Source organism: Papio anubis, chromosome 13 (assembly GCF_008728515.1).
Source record: "Papio anubis isolate 15944 chromosome 13, Panubis1.0, whole genome shotgun sequence".
Lineage (NCBI taxonomy): Eukaryota > Metazoa > Chordata > Mammalia > Primates > Cercopithecidae > Papio > Papio anubis.
Window position 1 is genome coordinate 71,306,506 of NC_044988.1, and position 22,035 is coordinate 71,328,540.

Sequence of the window (22,035 nt, forward strand, 5' to 3'; positions counted from 1 at the left end):
TATCATCTCAGTAAAAGAGATTTTGACAGGAAGAAGAAATTGCAGAGTCACTGTCTACTACGTAGAACCTAACTGGTTTATACAGAAAGAATTTTCAGCAAGTATGCACAAACACATTTAACATGCTTTAAGAACAGCATACCTTTTAGTACATTTCTAGCACAAAACATATATTCATTGGTGTCCAGTAAAATAGAAATGAATGCCAACAAAAAAAGTATTTTTGACTTCATAGCACTAAGAACTAAAAACATCACATAGCATATATTACTTTCATCTCCATGTGGGTAATCATGGAGGTTCCAACATCATATCCTCTAGGTTAGCCTGAGTATTCATCTATAAGAATATTTTTTCAAAAAGAATGCTTGAAAGAGACTTCTAGGTATAGTGGGGCTCATCAGGACTAGAAGACAGTGACACAAAGACTGCAAATGGAGTTGATTTTCACTTGTGGCTTTAAGGTAAAGTATATCTATTTTCATTGATTTCTACAGCCAAGATAACCTGTGACCACAGGAGATTCAGAAATCTCAAGACAGACAGCTGGCTTGAGTAATACCCTCAATAAATATCAAAAACCCTATTGAGGCTTAAGGACAGAAACTCCAATTCATATTAAAAAGAGCTGTGAGTATACAAAAATATTCATGCAAAGCCTGCTGAAACAAAGAGGATTTGTGATGGTGGGTTATTCCACACTATTAACATACCGACATGTATGCTGGGGGAAGAGGTCCTCTAGGTAGAATCCTTGACATGGGCTTGCTCCAGAAAAGTCTGACTCAGAAGAACATGAGAGAGGTATCTACTTGGGGAGGGCAGGCGTACTAGGGTTACTAAGCACCAAGGTTAACGAATACTTGAAGGTGTTTCAAGAGAAATGGGTCCAGAAGGGTTAAGTCATATTGGTTTTGACCTATCAATACTTAACATGAACAAACTATTGTAGAACAGAGTCAGTCTTTTCAAGATGTATTCTTTTGTCATCACTAGCTGAGACTATTGTCCTATGTGTCAGTGACATCCAGAATGATCCTATTCATTGGTTGGAGGTAGGACCTAGTGCTGTAGATTGTTCTAGGAAGCTGGCCTCAAGGATAATTTGCATAAGTCACCACTAAACCACCATGTATGTCTTGTCTCCAGCCTTCTTTTGCTGTTCTGTATTCTACAAACATTTCTTTAAAAGCTAGAAAATCTGTAAATGGGAGTAACATGTTGAATATGTCACCAGCCACTTCATCTTCACTTTGCTGTAACATTGTTGTAAAAGCTGCCATGTTAAATCGAGGAATCTGCTCCAGAAGCTGTCTTTCAATATACTTTTCCACCAAATAAATATATTCACTAAAAACAGGCACACAATTGAGTTTATTCTCTTCCCTGTCTTCAAACTCCTGGTAGCACTTGTCCATGAAATTTCTCTATAATAACTGGAACTCATCTACGATAATGTACTCTGAATATGCAACCACACAGCACCAAGCTGTGCATCAGAGTCAGAGGAGAAGGAATGTATGAAGCTCTCTTCTTCTAAGGCATTAATTGTGACCATCGCCCCCACACCCATGCAAGCAGGCTAGTGGCCTAATGTGCATGGAGGCACGTTGTTCAGCCGGGAAGGAGGCCTTACCAACCAACCCTCCACTCTGCCGCAGCAGGCCCAGACATCAGTTATGGACGGTGAACTATTTTTTAAATATGTTTTCAGGGTATCTTCTATAACCACAGTATAATGAAATTATTTTCTAATATCTCTAGGATGAATACCCATCCCATCCCAATCATCCAGATTGAGCTTCCTAAAAAATCCATCAGGTTGTTTTAAACAGCTATTCAATTATTTTCCATGACCTGTTTTTATAAAAATAAGAACATTTCTTGGTTTTCTTAAGTATCCCTCTAAATTTTATGATCATACTTTCTAGCTTGATTTCAGCTGGTAACCAATTCACTCTTTGGACACCACTACAATCACATCAACTCTAAATCACCTATTTACCTGTTATATGCTGCCTGGAAACATCTATATTTTCCTTCACCATTCACTAATTCAAATGTTATATGACTTGTGAAGCTCATATTACTTAACTCACCCTTCCCAGTAACTACTCAAGACTGGTTACTTGAATAACGTGTTTTGGAATCTAAAAAATTCAAATCAGTCCAAGGTTAGTTATATATTTTTGAGCAAAACATTTGTCTCTCTGAAACTCGCTCCCTCTTACTGTAAAAAATTGAGTGTGATTGTGAATGTTAGAATCTTCTTGCTCAAGGTGTTCCCAAATAGAATCAGAATTGGCATTACCTGGGAACATGTTAGAAATGAGAAATCTCAGGCCTTACTCAAAACGTTTTAATCAGAGTATGCATTTTAACATAATCTCCAGGTTACTTGTATGCATATTCATTAAAATCAGAGAAGTACTGACACATGGTCACTGCATCTAGCATTGTCCTCGTCAACTGGAATATACATACAGCAAATATTTATTTTTCTTCCCATTAAGCTGTTCATCTGTAATACTTTGAATATTATATTCATTTGTCGCAATTATTTTCTTATTTGTATAACACATCTATTAGATTGTCAAGTCCTCAGTGACAGACACCTTTGTATCCCAAACATTTGGCCTTATGCTGATACATAGTAAATGCTCAATAAATGTTTGCCAACAAGGTGATCAACTCATGTGCAACATTTTAAAGTGTACAATAAAGGCAAAATGGTGTTTGTAAACACTGAAATTCTAAATACCACATTAAAAAAAATCCACATTGATTTCAGTGGTCACGTGAAGCTTTCGGATGGTGTATATGAGTTCACTTGTTGATCATCACTTTAGAAATTACTCATCTCTGGAGATAAATTACATTTCATTCATTAGTGTGTTTATGAGTCTCACAATCTAATGCAGTGGCTTTTAACTTTCACTTTTAATTAGTTAATTAATTATATTTCCCTGCATTGAACAAAGAAAATGCTACAAAAGATTAAAAATAGAAATGAAAATAAGGGGCAAAATTCTTGTCATATATATTAGAAGGTTACCGTAATTTTGGAGAGTTTACATGTAGATCAAGAGGGACCTCAGCAACTCAGGGTGGCCTAATAAGGAGGACTGGAATATAAACTCCCTGAAGGCAATAAGATATCATAATGTGAGATATTCAAGGGCCCCTGTGACCTCAAGATGAGAACCTTGGGAGAATTTCAGATAAGTGTTATTCCCAAGAACAATGGCTAGCATGTCAAATTGAAGTTGTTAAAAAACATTTATTAAATGGATGAATCATGGATTCATAAATCCATAAATCCATGAATCCATGATTCATAAGGAATCATAAAGAAATTGAGCAGGAAGCATTACTGCAGAAGAGTTTCACAATGAGTAAAGAATATTCAAAGTTGGAAAATTAGATTAAAGATTATTTTTAAAATGTTTTGGAGTTATCTCAAATGTGCTTGCAGACAATTTTCTCAGTTACCACACAACACTCAATAATTTCTGTTGCCACTTTGCTTAGTTCTATTCCTGTGAAAGAGAACTGACCCTTTTATGGGTACAACTAGTCTTTTCTTCTGTGCAGTGCCACCTCTATCACACATTGGAGTTGCTTGGACTGGCAAGCATTACTCTAAGAGTTGTCTTAGATCCCTAAACTAACCGAGTCACTGGGTACAAAAGTGATTACTTGAGGTTTTGTTGTTGTGGTTGTTTTTCTTTTTCTTTTTTCCCTAGCAATTGCCTCTGCCTCTACTAGACACTGCTTATTATCTTTCTTTAAGCACCAAAGCACTGGATTCAAGAGGATCTGTATCAGTTAGAGTCCTGGCAAGAAATAAATTACATACTTAAATTGCATAATTTAAATAAAGTTAAATAAAAGGGATAATTTACAAAGGTCAGGACAGGGAGCAAAGTCAAGAGAGTAAGAGTGGGATTGGGGAGCACATAGATAATATTTAATATAGGTGTCAGACTGTAGGCGACACTATGTATGACGAGGGGGGAGGAAAATGTTTTTCCCATATTATGGCATTCTTTTATCAGAGTTTCTCAACTATGGCACAATGTCTCCAGATATTGCTAAATGTCCTCAGAGGAACTAAATCATGCCTGGTTGAGAACCATTGTATTGGATGAAAGAACAGCACAGTTGAACATACTCTGATTAATTTGTTAAAAATTAATTGCTAGTAATCTCACCCCTTATTTCAGTCAGTTTATGTCCTGGAGGGAGCATGGCATGAAAGTTATTGATAGATCATTATTTGCTCTATTTTCATACATATGCCCCCTCATTGTTCAGTCTCTTTCCTATGATACTAATACATGTTTAAATGTATTTTTTTCATGAAAAATGGCCTTTAAGCCTAATCTAATTCATTTAATGCTTAACCAAAATAGTAATCTATTGAAACGCTGGAGGAAGAACTGGGCTTATTGCCCTTATTGAGTGATAGTACTTTCTGAAGTTATTTGTAAACTCTGTTAAATTTTTACCTTACACATCTGTCCCCTACATAAGATATGAATCCATGTTTTTGATGTTGATGTCCCAGTGTACCGTGAAATGCTTAATGTATGACTTCCTTGATTTCAAATTATGCTGGCTTCTAATAAAAATCCATAACAACTGTTCTCCTCCGATAACTGAAGAGTTCACATGGCATTGACGGGTGCATGGTTTGGATTTTCATTGATAAATATTTCCAGAAGACTCTTTAGTTTCATATACAAATAGGCTTGTATACCACTTGAAATATAGCAGTTCAAATATATGGTTAAACGATAGCAGAGGACATAATGCAGACTCACAATATATGCCCTACCTATATAGCTATCTTAGGTATATTTATAGTATACATAATCATATATTCCTTGAAAAGAAAAGGAAAAATTTTGCCCTTGATAGTCCCAGCAAAGAAATCAGTCCCACTAATGACTGACTTTCTTACAACACAGAAGTGGAGACATTTGCCCAAACTCATACTCTAGTGCAGCATCCTGATTTCGGATATTGGTATTGTATATATTTGACTTTATAATACATAAAGTATTTCTTTTGTGAGTTTCTATGTTATAACTCCCGGTGTCCTGACTCCCTCAAAGAGATATTGTTGAAGTTCTAGCCATGTTAAAAAGACTCAATGATATTGTGAACATCTGCCACCGTATACTGAATTACCAGGTGAAATATTGACCCTAATATTAACTTTCATGGTTTGTTTCTTTATATACAATAATATATGTTGTAAGGCTCTTTCCAGATACTAATTTTATAATTATAATTATCACCATTATTATTAATAAGCTAAAGGGATAATCACATGATAATGAGATGTCCTGTCAGTACCAACTAAATCAGTTATTTGTTATCATCGAACCTTAGACTTGTCACAGTACAGGTAGAATAATGCCTTAAATGTTTCAGAAGAATTCCCAGTGAAGTTGAATTCTCTAGACTCAAAAGATTAAGCTTGTTCTGAACCTGAATGTGTTAAGCTGTATGGATTTCTAATGGTAATGCAAACACACTTTTACCAGAGATTGGCACAAAATCCTCTTTTAGATATTCAAATCTTATAAATTGTATTTCTACTTATGTTTGCTATCTCTTCAGGAAATATGAGCCTGTTTTAATTTTGCCATCCAGGTAGTTGATAGTGTGGAAATGACCTTCCCAGTACACAAAGCTAGTCAGAAACAAAACTTGAATATAAATCTCATAAATCTGAGAATTGTGTGCTTTACAGAATAACAAGAGTGAAATGGATAAACTCAAGACAACATACCCAAATCACTCATTAATGCAAGATTAGGGGAAAAAAACCAGTTCATTGCTCATTTAAAAAATGCTTTTGGTAGGATGTGTTTATGTACAATTTGCTCCAAGATATTAAGAATGAGGGCATTGCCTCAAAGGCTTATGAGAGCATTGAAACTTTAAAAATGTAAGAAACTGTCATAAGAATATCCATAGGTTTTTTAAATAGAATAAAGTCATCTTTGGCTGATTTTTGAATACCATGCAGATCCTTAATTCTACAGGTGGTAACTCTCATTGAAATATGCATTGACACATTTTGACCCTTAAGACCGTTAAGTTTTATCCATTTTTATCTCCATTTGTACTATGACAGATTATAAAATATTCCTAATTTCACTGAATAGTTCACTAAAAACTATTTGGAAACGGAATTATCTAATGAAACATTTCATCCTAAAAAGTAGCAAACTTTTTTTTTTTTTTTTTTTTTTTTTTCATATGGAGTCTTGCTCTGTCACTCAGGCTGGAGTGCAGTGGTGCAATCTTGGCTCACTGCAACCTCTGCCTCCCGGGATTAAGTGATTCTCCTGCCTCAGCCTCCCAAGTAGCTGAAACTACGGGTGTATACCACTGCACCCAGCTAATATTTGTATTTTTAGTAGAGATACGGTTTCACCATGCTCACCAGGCTGGTCTGAAACTCCTGACCTCATTACCCTCCTGCCTCAGCCTCTCAAAATGCTGGGATTATGGGTGTGAGCTACAGCGCCCGACCAACTTTTTTTGTTGCTGTTTAAACAGACAAACAACGCTGCTTTTCAATATTTTAAAAATAGTGAGACAACACTGTTTTTTGGTATCAAGACACTCATGTACTAGTTTTAGCACTATCAATAGACACTTCTTAGAACTCTCAAAAACTATGTAGTTCATTGTGCCTCCTTTTCTTTTTCTTTTTTCTTTTTTTTTTAAATTATACTTTCAAGTTCTTGGGTACATGAGCACAATGTACAGGTTTGATACATAGGTATACATGTGCCACGTTGGTTTGCTGCACCCATCAACTCATTTACATTAGGAATTTCTCCTAATGCTGTCCCTCCCCCCAGCCCCCACCCCCCAACAGGCCCCGGTGTGTGATGTTCCCCGTCCTGTGTCCAAGGGATCTCATTGTTCAATTCCCACCTATGAGTGAAAACATGCAGTGTTTGGGTTTCTGTCCTTGTGATAGGTTGCTGAGAATGATGGTTTCCAGCTTCATCCATATCCCTGCAAAGGACATGAACTCATTAATTTTTATGGCTGCATAGTATTCCATGGTGTATATGTGCCACATTTTCTTAATCCAGTCTATCATTGATAGACATTTGGGTTGGTTCCAAGTCTTTGCTATTGTGAATAGTGCCACAATAAACATACGTGTGCATGTGTCTTTATAGTAGCATAATTTATATTCCTTTGGGTATATATCCATAATGGGATGGCTGGGTCAAATGGTAATTCTAGTTTTAGATCTTTGAGGAATCACCACACTGTCTTCCACAGTGGTTGAACTAATTCACATTCCAACCAACAGTATAAAAGCTTTTCTATTTCTCCACATTCTCTCCAGCATCTGTTGTTTCCTGACTTTTTAATGATTGCCATTCTAACTGGTGTGAGATGGTATCTCATTGTGGTTTTGATTTGCATTTCTCTGATGACCAGTGATGATGAGCATTTTTTCATGTGTCTGTTGGCTGCATAGATGTCTTCTGTTCATGTACTTTGCCCACTTTTTGATGGGGTTGCTGTTTTTTTCTTGTAAATTTGTATGAGTTCTTTGTAGATTCAGGATATTAGCCCTTTGTCAGATGGGTAAATTGCAAAAATTTTCTCCCATTCTGTATGTTGCCTGTTCACTCTAATGGCGGTTTCTTTTGCTGTGCAGAAGCTTTTAGTTTAATTAGATCCCATTTGTCTATTTTGGCTTTTGTTGCCATTGTTTTTGGTGTTTTAGTTATGAAGTCCTTGCTCATGCCTATGTCCTGAATGGTATTGCCTAGGTTTTCTTCAAGGGTTTTTATGGTTTTAGGTCTAACATTTAAGTCTTTAATCCATCTTGAATTAATTTTTGTGTAAGGTGCAAGGAAGGGATCCAGATTCTGCTTTCTACATATGGCTAGCCAGTTTTCCCAGCACCATTTATTAAATAGGGAATCCTTTCCCCATTTATTGATTTTGTCAGGTTTGTCAAATATCAGATGGTTGTAAATGTGTGGTGTTATTTGTGAGGCCTCTGTTCTATTCCACTGGTCTATGTATCTGTTTTGGTACCAGTACCATGCTGTTTTGGTTACTTTAGCCTTGTAGTATAGTTTGAAGTCAGGTAGTGTGATGCCTCCAGCTTTGTTCTTTCTGCTTAGGATTGTCTTGGCAATACGGGCTCTTTTTGGGTTCCATATGAACTTTAAAGCAGTTTTTTCCAATTCTGTGAAGAAACTCATTGGTAGCTTAATGGCGATGGCATTGAATCTATAAATTACCTTGGGCAGTATGGCCATTTTCGTGACATTGATTCTTCCTATCCATGAGTATGGAATGTTTTTCCATTTGTTTCAGTCCTCTTTTATTTCATTGAGCAGTGGTTTGTAGTTCTCCTTGAAGGGGTCCTTTACATCCCTTGTAAGTTGCATTCCTAGGTATTTTATTCTCTTTGAAGCAATTGTGAATGGAAGTTCACTCATGGTTTGGCTCTCTGTTTGTCTGTTACTGGTGTATAGGAATGCTTGTGATTTTTGCACATTGATTTTGTATCCCGAGACTTTGCTGAAGTTGCTTATCAGTTTAAGAAGATTTGCGGCATGAGATGATGGGGTTTTCTAAATATACAGTCATGTCATCTGCAAACAGGGACAATTTGGACTTCCTCTTTTCCTAATTGAATACCCTTTATTTCTTTCTCTTGCCTGACTGCCCTGGCCAGAACTTCCAACATTATGTTAAATAGGAGTGGTGAGAGAGGGCATCCCTGTCTTGTGCCAGTTTTCAAAGGGAATGCTTCCAGTTTTTTCCCATTCAGTATGAGATTGGCTGTGGGTTTGTCATAAATAGCTCTTATTATTTTGAGATATGTTCTATCAACACCGAATTTATTGAGAGTTTTTAGCATGAAGGGCTGTTGAATTTTGTCAAAGGCTTTTTCTGCATTTATTGAGATAATCATGTGGTTTTTTTTCGTTGATTCTGTTTATGTGATGGATTACATTTATTGATTTGCATATATTGAACCAGCCTTGCATCCCAGGGATGAAGCCGACTTGATCATGGTGGATAGCTTTTTGATGTGCTGCTGGATTCGGTTTGCCAGTATTTTATTGAAGATTTTTGCATCGATGTTCATTAGGGATATTGGTCTAATATCCTCTTTGTTTTGTTGTGTCTCTGCCAGCCTTTAATATCAGGATGATGTTGGCCTCATAAAATGACTTAGGGAGTATTCCCTCTTTTTCTATTGATTGGAAGAGTTTCAGAAGGAATGGTACCAGCTCCTCTTTGTACCTCTGGTAGATTCTGGCTGTGAATCTGTTGATCCTGGACTTTTTTTTAGTTGGTAGGCTATTAATTATTGCCTCAATTTCAGAGGCAATAATTGTTTGCGCTTGCTTCTCTAGTTCTTTTAATTGTGATGTTAAGGTGTTGATTTTAGATCTTTCCTGCTTTCTCTTGTGGGCATTTAGTGCTATAAATTTCCCTCTACACAGTGCTTTAAATGTGCCCCAGAGATTCTGGTACATTGTGTCTTTGTTCTCATTGGTTTCAAAGAACATCTTTATTTCTGCCTTCATTTCATTATTTACCCAGTAGTCATTCAGTAGCAAGTTGTTCAGTTTCCATGTAGTTGTGCGATTATGAGTGAGTTTCTTAATCCTGAGTTCTAATTTGATTGCACTGTGGTCTGAGAGACAGTTTGTTGTGATTGCCAACATTCTTTTGCATTTGCTGAGGAGTGCTTTACTTTCAGTTATGTGGTCAGTTTTAGAATAAGTGTGATGTAGTGCTGAGAATAATGTATATTCTGTTGATCTGGGGTGGAGAGTTCTGTAGATGTCTATTATTTCTGCTTGGTGCAGAGCTGAGTTCAGGTCCTGGATATCCCAGTTGACCTTCTGTCTCATTGATCTGTCTAATATTGACAGTGGGGTATTACAGTCTTCCATTATTATTGTGTGGCAATCGAGTCTCTTTGTAGGTCTCTAAGGACTTGCTTTATGAATCTGGGTGCTCCTGTATGGGGTTCATATATATTTAGGATAGTTAGCTCTTCTTGATGAATTGATCCCTTTACCATTATGCAATGGCCTTCTTTGTCTCTTTTGATCTTTGTTGGTTTAAAATCTGTTTTATCAGAGACTAGGATTGCACCCCCTGTCTTTTTTTGCTTTGCATTTGCTCGGTAGATCTTCCTCCATCCCTTTATTTTGAGCCTGTGTGTGTCTCTGCACATGAGATGGGTCTCCTGAATACAGGACACTGATGGGTCTTGGCTGTTTATCCAATTTGCCAGTCTACGTCTTTTAATTGGGACATTTAGTCCATTTACATTTAAGATTAGTATTGTTATGTGTGAATTTGATCCTGTCATTATGATGTTCGCTGGTTATTTTGCCCATTAATTGATTTGATGCAATTTCTTCATAGGATCAATGGCCTTTAAAATTTGGCATGTGTTTGCTGTGGCTGGTACTGGTTGTTCCTTTCCATGATTAGTGCTTCCTTCAGGAGCTCTTGTAAGGCAGGGCTGATGTTGACAAAATCTCTCAGTGTTTGTTTGTCTGTAAAGGATTTTATTTCTTCTTCACTTATGAAGCTTAGTTTGACTGGATATGAAATTCTGGGTTGAAAATTCTTTGCGTTAAGAATGTTGAATATTGGCCCCCACTCTCTTCTGATTTGAAGGGTTTCTGATGAGAGATCTGCTGTTAGTCTGATGGGCTTCCTTTGGGGGTAAGTGGACCTTCCTCTCTGTTTTCCCTTAACACTTTTTCCTTCATTTCAACCTTGGTGAATTTGACAATTCTGTGTCTTGGGGTTGCTTTTCTTGAGGAGTATCTTTGTGGTGTTCTCTGTATTTCCTGAATTTGAATGTTCACCTGCCTTGCTATGTTTGGGAAGTTCTCCTGGATAATATCCCAAAGAATGTTTTCCAACTTGGTTCCATTCTCCCCATCACTTTTAGGTACACCAATCAAACATAGGTGTGGTCTTTTTACATAGTCCCATATTTCTTGGAGACTTTGTTCATTTCTTTTTACTCTTTTTTCTCTAACATTGTCTTCTCACTTTATTTCATTAATTTGGTCTTCAATAACTGATACCTTTTCTTCCACTTGATCAAATCAGCTATTGAAGCTTTTGCATCTGTCACGAAGTTTTCATGCCATGGTCTTCAGCTCCATCAGGTCGTTTAAGGTCTTCTCTACACTGTTTATTTTAGTTAACCATTCATCTAATCGTTTTTCAAGGTTTTTAGCTTCCTTGTGGGGGGTTCAAACATCCTCCTTTAGCTCAGAGAAGCTTGTTATTACCAACCTTCTGAAGCCTACTTCTGTCAGCTCATCAAAGGCATTCTTTGTCCAGCTTTGTTCCATTGCTGGCGAGGAGCTGCAATCCTTAGGAGGAGAAGAGGCACTCTGATTTTTAGAACTTTCAGCTTTTCTGCTCTGGTTTCTCCCCATCTTTGTGGTTTTAGCCACCTTTGTTCTTTGATGTTGGTGACCTACAGATGGGGTTTTGGTGTAGATGACCTTTTTGTTGATGTTGATGCTATCCCTTTCTGTTTGTTAGTTTTCCTTCTAACAGTCAGGTTCCTCAGCTGCGGGTCTGTTGGAGTTTGCTGGAGGTCCACTCCAGACCCTGTTTCTCTGGGTATCACCAGTGGAGGCCACAGAAAAGCAAATATTGCTGAACTGAAAATATTGCTGCCTGATCCTTCCTCTGGAAGCTTCATCCCAGAGGGGCGGCTGCCTATATGAGGTGTCTGTTTACCCCTACTGGGAGATGTCTCCCAGTTAGGCTACATGGGGGTCAGTGACCCACTGGAGGAGGCAGTTTGTCCATTCTCAGAGCTCAAATGCTGTGCTGGGAGAACCACTGCTCTCTTCAGAGCTGTCAGACAAGGACGTTTAAGTCTGCAGAGGTTGCCTCCTGCCTTTTGTTTAGCTATGCCCTGCCCACAGAGATGGAGTCCAGAGGCAGTAGGCCTTGTTGAGCTGAGGTGGGCTCCACCCAGTTTGAGCTTCCTGGCCACTTTGTTTACATACTCAAGCCTCAGCAATGGCAGATGCCCCTCTCCCAGTCAGCCTGCTGTCTCACAGATCAATCTCAGACTGCTGTGCTAGCAGTGAACAAGGCTCTGTGGGCATGGGAGCCACTGAGCCAGGCACGGCAGAGAATCACCTTGTCTGCTGGTTGCTAAGACTTTGGGAAAAGCACAGTATTTGGGCAGTAGTGTCCCGTTTTTCCAGGTAGTCTGTCTTGGCTTCCCTTGGCTAGGAAAGGGAAATCTCCTGACCACTTAGGCTTCCCAGGTGAGGTGATGCCCCACCCTGCTTTGGCTCACCCTCAGTGGGCTGCACCCATTGTCCAACCAGTCCCAATGAGACGAACCAGTTACCTCAGTTGGAAACACAGAAATCACCTTCTTCTGTGTCAATCACTCTAGGAGCTGCAGACCAGAGATGTTCCTATTCGGCCATCTTGGAACGCCCTCTACCTCCTTTTCTTAAGCGATTAAAATGATTATAAGAATCAGATTCATTCAACAACAATTCACTATCCCTACTTAGGTCCCAATTGCTGTGCTCCACACTGGAGCTCTAAAGATGTGTAATAAATCATCTTTTCACCGAAGCAACTCACAGTCTATCATGGGTGGTACAAGTCAAATAAAATAACTTTCTCAAATGTATCCCAGTATTGACAATGCTTGAGGAAGAAGAGTAGTATTGAGTAGGAGAGAAGATATGTAGAAAAAAGCCAGAGCCAAAAAGAGCAATAGGTAAATGTGGGAAATTTTTCCTGATCCACAGTCAGACTTTGCCCCAGGGTAAAACTGTTTCTAGAAAAAAAAAGAAAAAAGAAAAGAACAATTCAATTTACAAAATTCCTATTTGTGTGATGAAATGACTACAAAACAGAGATTTATAATTTATGACATAAGATCAATTTGTCAGGACATAAAGATAAGCATTTGCATTTATCCCTCAGGCAACCCATAGGTGATATTTCTTTCTCGGTAATCATAATTTTTCCCAGCTTAGCTCCCTGGTCTACAAATGTCTATCTTTGCCCTTTTACTATGAATAATTTCCACTGGAAATTTTCATTCTGAAGAGGGCATCATTTACTTGCCAAAACAAAGAAAATGATTAAAAATGAAAGAGATTCTAAAAAATTCTTCTTTGTGGAGAATAATCCTACATTCAAAGCATATTTATTGTTGAACCACTGTTCAGGAATTACATCCAAATGTGGGAGCTAGAGCTCAGTGATACCTGCTCTGAGAGTCATATAATCTACTTGAAATGTTCTTCCTCCAGGAACCAACTTGACCCTTCCCTCTCATCATTTCTTTCAAGTAATTACTTAGATGTCATTTTCTTAGTAAAGACAATACTTGTCTCCCCCATCTAAAGTTTCAACCATCCTCATGCACATGTGACCCACTTTATTGTTTTTTTCCTATCTCAGCAATAATTACCATGCACCCTACTTCACTAACTTGTCTTCTTGTCTCTGTGACTAGAATATGATATCCCAAAAAGAGATACTTGTCTTTTTTATTAGTTTTATAGTCTAAGCACTTAGAATAGTACCTAACACAAATTGGTTTTGAATGAATAATTGTTGAAGAATGGAAGAATGCTAGAGCTAGCATTCTAATCCTTATCTGTACACAAAAATGTTCCTTTGTTCCGGGTGTGAATGTGATTTACTCTTTAGTTGACCTTTAGGATGTATTTTTTAATGTATCAATGATCGTTTGCGATCCTAGAAAAGAGATTCTGCCCCATTTTAATTCTAGAGTTTAACACAGCAGCCAAAATAAAAATAAAGTGGCAAAAGGAATATGTTTATGGGAAATTAAGGAAATCTTTTTTTCGTTTGTTTTTTCTGAAAGAGGCTGGGTGGCAAAGCCAATCTCACTAGTATTTCCTATGGATTAGGTCTCTAAATCTATTAGATAAAATGTCTCAGGGAACTAGCTTTGGGAAATTGAGCAAATGAAGTGTTTGTGCTATGATGTAAAAATTAGGTTATTTATAAACTGCCTGTTCCCTTGACCTAGAATTTGTCTACTATCCACAAGTGTTGCTGTATCATTACATTCGCAGTCTCAACTTTTAATTGTACTTTGGAAATAATCATGGTCCTAATCAGGGGGATTAGAGAATGCTTGGAGTGATTATGCACATTTTCAGCATCACCCCATTTTGACCTCAGGTCTAAGTAATATTTATAACCTTGTTTAGTGTCTTGGATCATTTTTTATTTTATTTTTTTGGACAAACAGATACTCCTATCCCCACTTCCTAGTTTTTCACTATTCTTTGCATTTGAATTTCTCACTATGTAATAGAGTAACCTAATTCTGGATCCATTTTACTCACTTCAAAACCTACCCCTACAACTTCATCACAATATATTTAAAACTCTAGTTTAAATAAATATGTTTCTAATATAATATATATCAAAAATGGGCTCCAGATGGAGTAATATAAACAGACTAATATATCTTTAGAATATATCTTATTAATATATTTTAAAATAGAGTTAAAATTCTCCTCACTTAGGAATTCCAAGCATAGGCATTTTAAGAATATTGTGGTAGGCAGCTTTCAAGATACCTAGCCCCCATCCCTCCAAGTAATTCTTGCCTCCTAGAATTCACACATTTGGATAGAATTTATTCAGACTCTTGCTGAATAGGGCTAACTTTTGTAACCATAAGATATTGTGGAAATGATGCATTATGTGTGACCTCTGAGGCTATGTCATAAAATACCTCATACCTTTCTTCTGTTTAGCTCTTTTATGATTACTCAATCTAAGGAAAGCCAGCTACCATGTCACGAGGATGCTGGTTTAGTTTATTTGGGCGACTGTAGCAAAACACCAAAAACTGGGTAGATTATAAACAGCAGAAATTTATTTCTCACAGTTCTAGATGTTGGGAAGTTCAAGATCAGGGTGTTGGCAGATTTGATGTCTCCTAGGGCCCTCTTCCTCTTAGATGGCTTTTTGCTGGAACATCACAGGGCAGAAAACGTGAGAGTTCTCTATGGGTTCTCTTTTATAACGGCACTAATTCTACTCATGAGGGTTCTGCCCTTGTGATCTAGTCAACTTTTCCCACCTTTTGATTCCACTATGCTGGCGGTTAGTATTTCAACACGTGAATTTTGAGGAGATATAAATGTTCACTCTATTGCAACTGCTTAGACAGTCCAGTCATAGGGTTCATGTGGTGAGGAACTGAGGCTTCCTGCCAACATCCAGCACAAAATTGCCATCCTGGTGAATGCATCATCTTAGAAGTAGATCTTTGTGTCTCAGTGAAACCTTCAAATATCTCCAGTCCCAGCCAACAAATTGATTGCAACCGATTAGGACACTGCAAGCCAGAACCACCATGTCAGCTATTCCTGAATCCCCGACTCAAAGTTGCTGCGTGAAATCATATTTATTGTTGGTTTTAAACAACTCGATATTAGAGCAATTTGTTGCCTAGTAAGAGATAACCAATACAAATATGTTCTAAGGTGCTTTCACAGAACACAGCGTGTCTCAGTAGCATCCCTTATACTAGTGAGTTGATCCTCACAGCTATTCTTAGAAAAAATATATATATTTTACCAAATTAAAAGAAAAAAAAACAAATGCTCAAAGGCATAAGCTGACTTGCGCAAGGCTATGCAATTACAGACTGGTAACATTGAGTTGATCCAGGTCTAATGACTCCATAGGCAATGCTCTTTTAACAAACCACATCTGTCTTTTCAGTATGATGCCAAAGTTTTAGTTTTATAAACCCCTTAAGAAATGTCTCGGCCTCTTTTACAAATCATAGCTTCTCTGATCCCACAATAATTTATTTTTCTTTTTTTTTTTCTTTCTTTTCTATTCTCTCATTCTCTTTCTGTGTTTCTCTGTCTCTCTTTTTCTTTTTAAAAATTCTGAGCAAAAATTGCACTAACATGTATCAGTGGCATAAAATAATTGTTAATTTTGCATCTAGAGAAGGAAGAGGATTTCTTCTACCCAATGTGCTGCCACTATTCCCATCCTCCATTTCCCCAGTCACTTTCTTTAGCCACACTGCCATATTGGTAGCTCCATGTTTGGAACTGAGCGAAAGGAAAGAAAAAGGAGTATAAAATTCTACTTATTCATTATGTCTTCCACCTCAATGCCCAGTTACCCTAGACACTGAATTAGGAGAGTAGAGTAGAATCATTCACACATATATAGAGCTTTGGACAACTATCATTCTGAATTACACTATGCTGAGAGACTAGGGAAGCATATCCCAGCACTTATTCAAATAAATATAAAAGAAACATCTAAATTTCCTCCAAAATTCATAATATGTGAACAGAGACCTGTAAAGAGTCTATAGTGACTCAGTTGGCATACACTGAGTATGATGTGAGGCTAAAGGAAAAAAATAATGGACCCAATTGAGAAAACAGAAAACACATAATTCATAAAAACACAAACCACGACCTGTGAATTTTTACTGTGTTCCTACATGAAAAAATGTAGGAAACATACATATTTGTTTTTCTAGACATCTAGGGTAACTGAACTGATCATTATCTACAATTTTAATTGTATTGAAATATCAGTAAGGACGTCACTGTCAAATAATTACTTTCATGAAATCACTATGTATATTATCTTGAATTTACCTCATTTTGTTTCTATAAACTCATAAGGTTATTCATGACAAAAATAATAAGAGCCTTTTTGTTATTAGTGAAAAATCATCAAATACACAAAAGATATTTTCTTCATTTTTTTAGGATGAAAAAAATTAAATATTTTCTTTTCAAAATATTTAATTCCATGAAAGTTCTGTAATCCTATTTTCCAGGGAAATATCTATTCTTAAAACTTCTGATTTTGGGTTCCAGATTTTTCCTTAATGGGCTGAATTGTCACCAAGTATTCCAAGCCAACAATTTCAACAGTCACTCCTGTGGGGTTATATTTCAAACTTTCAATCGTGATAATAATAATGACAGTAATAAATCATTACAATTCAAGAAAAGCTAGCTGTAAGGTAAAGACATAGCGATGGTCTTAGGGAAGTCAGTTTGCTGCTTTTTGCACTTTCCGTTTAATCTTAGGGGTGAACTTCGGGCTCCTTTTCCTCTATTGACTGCCTCGGCAATTTCCAGCAATTCCCCTTCTTAGTGTAAAGGGTTAAGCATTTTCTACAACCTTTACATAACAAAGAATTCAGAAACCAGAGACTAAATACTTTTTTCCTGAACTGGCCAAAGAGTCCTGTTTGTTTTAATTTTATAAAAACCTGAATTTGCAGAATGTATTTGCCTGGACTGGACTTGCTTACCCTTAAGCCATCTGTTTCCAGAAAGCAAAGGTTGTTAATTAATCTTTGCTCAAGCTCCTTTCTTGTTTCCCTTTTCTCCTGACGTACTGAAGTGCCTGTAACATTAAAAACAAAACAAAACAGAACAAAACACACAGTTAATGGCCAGAAGTCACTCTTGGTTTTAGATGGACTCCCCTGCTGCAAACAAATGAAGCTTTTTTTTTTTTTTTTTTTTTTTCCCTCTTACCTGAAAATTTTCACTCTTATCTGAGAGTTTCAATCTAGGTCGCACAAAAATAGCTTTCCTCGCCAAAGTGACAGGGCTCTGTTTTATGACCACGTCCTTTGCACATTTCACATTCTCTTCTCGGGGCCTTTCCACCCACCCCTTTACCCCATTGCCCTTTGTCCGTGTATGGCATGACGACATTGATTGTTTCATTGCCATGGATCACTTTTGTAGCTCTTTTTGAAATGACGGATAAATAATTCGGACTTCAATCAATAGCCAAACCCTCCACATGTGTCCAGATCTAAACTCTTAATTTCTCAAAGACTTTACCCTGTGATGATCCCCCTTTCTTCCATGCCATCATTTTTTTTTCCTGTCAACTGAACCTTTCCTGTCTACAGCCAATTAAACTTTAATAATCTGGTCTTAAATAACAATGAGTAACAAAAACACAAAAACTGCAATCAAACAAAATATTATCTAACCTTGGCCTGAATTCCTTTTCAAGTACTACCTTGTCTCTCTGCTGCACTTCCTGAAAAAAAAGTTGAAATAATTAGTTCTAGTCACCATCACTACTTCCATTCTTTTTGTTCTGTTTGTTTGTTTTTTGAGATGGAGTCTTGCTCTGTTGCCCAGGCTAGAGTGCAATGGCATGATCTCAGCTCACTTCAACCTCCGCCTCCTGGATTCAAGTGATTCTCTGGCCTCAGCCTCCCGAGTAGTTGGAATCACAGGCATGCACCACCACGCCCAGCTAGTTTTTGTATTTTGAGTAGACAGGGGGTTTCACCATGCTGGCCAGGCGGGTCTCAAACTCCTGAACTCAGGTCATCTGCTCACCTCAGCCTCCCAAAGTGCTGGGATTACAGGTGTGAGCCTCCTCACCCAGCCTTCAACTTGATGCAGTAAAGATTTGATCAAGACTACTCTACTGAGACTGCTGTTGTCAAGGGCTCCCATGACCTTCCTAGTACCAAATCCAATGTTCATTTTCCACTTATATCTTTTGTTGTTGTTGTTTTGGAGATGGAGTCTCGCTCTGTCACCCAGGCTGGAGTGTAGTGGTGCCATCTCCACTGACTGCAACCTCCGCCTCCCGAGTAGCTGGGATTACAGGCACCCACCACCGTGCCCAGCTAATTTTTGTAATTTTAGTAGACACGGGGTTTCACCATGTTGGCCAGGCTGGTCTCGAGCTACTGACCTCAAGTGGTCCACCCTCCTCAGCCTTCCAACATTTTGGGGATTACAGCTGTGAGCCACCATGCCCGGTCTCCTTTGATATCTTAATCAAGTTCCAGCCATATAGACATGTTTGTTTATTCCATCTTCTTAAAACATCTTTTCTCTTGATTCCGATTACCTCTCCCTCTTTTAGTTTTCTTCCTTCCACAGAGGCCACTCCCCCATTTTAATTTTAGGCTGTCTTTCTCTCCTAAACACATAAAATAATTGAGGGATTAATTCAGATCGTTTTTCACTATTTCTATTTTTTTAATCTGCAAAATCTCCTCAGGAGATTTCTCCAAGTCCCAAAAATTCAAAGAGCATCTATAGTCAAATTATTTCCAGATATGTATCTCCAGCATTGACCACTTCTTGGGAACTTCAGACTCCTACATCCAACTTCTTGCCTGACCTTTCACTTAAGATGTTAAGCATCACACAATTAGCATGGTCAAAACACAACACTTGATATAACTCAGTTCAACCTGTGTATCACCTATTCTTTCCTCTTATGGTGAATTCTATAAGCATATACTCACTTGCTTCAGAAAAAAAATCTGTGTCTTTTTTCTTTATCTAAACTTTACAACCATTTCATCTGCAAGTCCTGTGGACTGTCTGCTGTAATTTCATCCACTTCTTTCCAGCCTCACTTGTATGCTTTGGGACTGGTCTACCATATCTTTCACAGAAGACTACAATAGCTTTCTAATTGATATCTCTCTTTAATTTCCAAACAAACTTTCATAGAGCAACCAGAGCATCCTGTAAAGAAGTAAATCAGTAATTTTGTGGCCTCTCAATCCCTTTAAAATGCTATTCAAACAACTTCTTAACTCTGGTTGACAAAGTTCCTACCTTTTCTTGCAATCTCGTTTCATAGCTTTCTGCCCCTCGCTCAATGTGCTTCACAAACACTGGTCTTCTTTGTATATCTGAGCTTGTTTCTGACACAAGTTTTTCACTAAATATTCTCTCTGCCTGGAATACTGTTTCCTGTTCCTTGACTGGCTTCCTTCCTACCATTAAAACACTACCTCCTCGGAGAAAACAACCCAATCATTATTACATGACGGTATTTTCGGTATGTGCCTAGCAATTATTCAGTATCTACATAGCATTTATATCACTATCGGATCCCCTTATAATCACTACATCACAAAAAGGATGAGTGATTGTCACTCATTAAAAAGTGTTGTATTTTCGACTGGGCGCAGTGGCCCACTCCTGCAATCCCAGCGCTTTCGGAGGCTGAGTCGGGTACATCATGAGTCAGGAGACTGAGACCATCCTGGCTAACACAGTGAAACCCCGTCTCTACTAAAAATACTAAAAATTAGCCGGGCGCGGTGGCGGGCGCCTGTAGTGACAGCTACGCGGGAGGCTGAGGCAGGAGAATTGCATGAACCCAGGAGGCGGAGCTTGCAGTGAGCCGAGATCGCGTCACTGCACTCCAGCCTGGGTGACAGAGCGAGACTCTATCTCAAAAATAAAAAAAAATAAAGTGTGGTATTTTCTTTATTGCATGCATTGCTTATATTTCCATGAGAGGTCTAACAACCTTGAGAGAACAATGTCTGGCCCACAGTGAGTGATTAGTAAGTGCTTGTTGAATAAGTGAACCTGGACTTCTCTGTTATTCAGGCAAACGATGTGAGCTAGGTAAATAATAGGCTTGCAGCCTCTGTACATCAGGACTATGGGATTATTTTGTCTTAATGAGCCCGAAGCTCCTGGAAGAAAAAATGTCTGAGTCAGATTCTGAAGAATAATAACATTTCAAAAAGTAGTATTCTAAATTCATCTTTTTGAATTTGAATGCATTTTAAGAATTGGAAAAGTTAAAGATAGGTAAGAAAATACCACAGTTTATAAGTGTAATTTATTTTATTTTTAAAGACCTGCTGTGCTGGTTAAAGCTACTTAATTTTCACTTTTTAAAATAAAGACTTGCATCTTTAAAAATAAAAACAAAATAACAAAATGTATGACCATCACTCCCTTATCTACAACTTATTGATTTTTTCACTACAGTGACTATTCTTCATTCAATTGCATGATTTGAACCCTCTTTGTCTCTTTTTTGAAAAGTTAATAATGCTGCAGCAATACCTTGGCTATTGTGAATTTGAATGTTTTAAAAAATCAAAGTACCTCAAATTAAAACAAATGACACCTATTTACAACTGATTTATTGGAATGTTAGCTAGATGGGGTAAATGGTACTGTTTGCAGTATTACATTTTACTGTTGTGTGTGCTCTGGGGAACCAGAGCTTTCGTCACAGGTGGAAAGCATAGAAGAATTTAAACAAAACACAGTGTCCACAAGGGGATGGTGGTAACGTATTAGGTAATATAAACAAACAAACAAAAATTTTCATTTAACCTGTGCTAAAGTGTACTTTCAAAAATGTATACATCTTTTCCCAAAGGAATACTAGTTTTATAAAAGTGAAATCAAATTTAGTGTAATTCAACACACTAAGTTTTATCATGCACTTACTATGTTCTCGACATTTGCTTTCTTCAGTCAGACATGAGATTATAATAGCAAATGAAATCCAGTAGTAGGCCCAGGGGTAGAATACAGGAGAACACATGAATGCCAAAACTGCCTGATTCTGTATAACATAATTTAAAAGGCTTTTTGAAGTTATCTTAATTATAAAGAAGATAATCATACTTTTAGTTACAGCAACATTTTATTTTATAACAAACTGCAATTATGAGAAAGCAGAACACATGGACATACAGAGGGAAATAATAGTCACTGGGAATTCCAAAAAGGGGGTAGGTGAGAGAAGAGTGAAGACTGAAAGATTCACTATTGGGTACAGTGTTCACTATTTGGGTGATGGGTACACTAGAAGCCCAAATCTCACCATTATGTAGTACAGACATGTAACAAATCTGCACATGTACCCCATGAATCTATAAAACTAAAAAATTAAAAAAGAAAGCAGTTAAAACTAGTCAAATCTCTCAAAAACTTGAAGGATTCAAATTAAGGAGGAAAAAACCCTAACTAAGGGTTGGTAAAATATCACGACTCAGAGAAAACAATACACATTAAAATGTACATTTTACTGCTTCAGATCTATTTTTTTGGTGTTCTGAAAAAAATAATATTTTATTGGGAAAATTGTTTCTCCTATGGTGATTGTATTGTGATATTCAATACTATAATATAC

General features: G+C 37.4%; 1 pseudogene; it reads right to left on the reverse strand.

Moving 5' to 3' along the window:
* Positions 1-1,062: 1,062 nt before the first annotated feature.
* Positions 1,063-1,558, reverse strand: LOC116270102 (annotated as a pseudogene).
* Between the last annotated feature and the right edge of the window lie 20,477 nt (positions 1,559-22,035).